Source organism: Dioscorea cayenensis, chromosome 2 (assembly GCF_009730915.1).
Source record: "Dioscorea cayenensis subsp. rotundata cultivar TDr96_F1 chromosome 2, TDr96_F1_v2_PseudoChromosome.rev07_lg8_w22 25.fasta, whole genome shotgun sequence".
In the NCBI taxonomy this organism is placed as follows: domain Eukaryota; kingdom Viridiplantae; phylum Streptophyta; class Magnoliopsida; order Dioscoreales; family Dioscoreaceae; genus Dioscorea; species Dioscorea cayenensis.
Window position 1 is genome coordinate 14,040,170 of NC_052472.1, and position 1,451 is coordinate 14,041,620.

General features: G+C 41.1%; 1 non-coding gene across 1 annotated transcript; it reads left to right on the top strand.

Annotated features, from left to right (window-relative positions):
• The first annotated feature begins 590 nt into the window (after positions 1–590).
• LOC120281402 lies at positions 591–697 on the top strand. The gene has a single exon (XR_005542557.1). It is a non-coding gene; the product is annotated as a small nucleolar RNA R71 (small nucleolar RNA).
• The last annotated feature ends 754 nt before the right edge of the window (positions 698–1,451 follow it).

Here is a 1,451-nt window from a genome sequence, read left to right on the forward strand (position 1 = left end):
GAATGAACTTGGTTAAAGCCTTCCCCAAATCAGTGATCTGGTTCTCCAGCCCTAAAACTCTGTTCTCCATGTTTGGGGCTTATTGTCGTTGTTGAAAACCCGGTGGTGCCACAGCTTTCTGTTGCCCTTGATTACTCCAAGAAAGATTTTGTGGCTCCTCCACCCCAGATTGTAGGTATTGCTATACAGATTTTCCTTGACCCCTCATTGCCTTTCCCACAAAATCCACCTGTTCCACTGAAGTTGTACCACCAATAGCAATCGGGCAATCAGATGAAGCATGTCCTCCCCCACATCTCGTGTAACTTATCACTTCCACCAACCTAGGAGAAGTTAGAGTCTCTAACTTCTTACTTAAGAACTCAACCTGTGTTGCCAATGATGTCACTGCGTCGATCTCATGAAGTCTGGCTGCCTTCTTCTTGTCTCATGTGTTCCACTAATAACTGTTCATAGCCATTTCTTTAATGATCTGTCGGTCTTCTTCGGGGGTCTTACTGCAAAAGGTACCTCCTACTGCAACATCAAGTAATTGCTTTGCGCTTGGGTTCAAACCAATGTAGAAAGTATCGATAATCATCTAATCAGGGAACCCATTCTGAGGCCATTTCCATAGGAGATCCTTGAACCTATCCCATGTCTCAAAAAGAGACTGCAATTCCATTTGCACAAAAGATGATAGTTCATTCCTAAGCTTTGTAGATTTTCCAGGAGGAAAATATCGGGTAAGGAAAGCTTTTACGATCTTCTCCCAAGTAGTGATCGATGCTCTAGGTAATGAATGTAACCATTGCTTTGTTCTATCATTTAACTAAAATGGGAAGGCCCTCAACTTGATGGCATCATCCATAACTCCATTAATCTTGAGCATATTGCACACTTCCAAGAAATTCTCGATTTGGTTGTTCGGATCCTCATCGGCCAAACCATTAAACTGTGCTGACTGCTGTAACATCTGGATGAAGCCTGGCTTCAACTCAAAACTCTAAGCTATAATCTGTGACCTCACAATACTAGATTGTGTACCAAGAACTGCGGGTCTTGCATAATCTAAGAGTGTCTTCTACTGCTCATGTTGTTCTGTCATATTATTAGACCCTACAACTTCAATCTTAGTTTGATTTGTTTGTTCTTGTACAGGTTCCTTTCGCATCTATTAGTTCTTCCAATTTCCAGATCATCTTCAACCAATGTCGAAGGGTTGGCTTGGGTCATAACCGGGAGTTTCAATCAAAGAAAGAAAAACAAATTAGAACGATGGATGAATAAGAAAGTGTGAAATAGAACAAGTGATGAATAGCTAAGATAGTAGAGTGCAAATGCTTCTAAAATGCCTATTCCCTGGCAACGGTGTCAAAAACTTGACACACCCCTCAACCGTAGTGTCACTCTAAGGGAAAATCAATTCAACAAACATCCAAGGTTGGAACTCAATTAAAACATCAATTAAA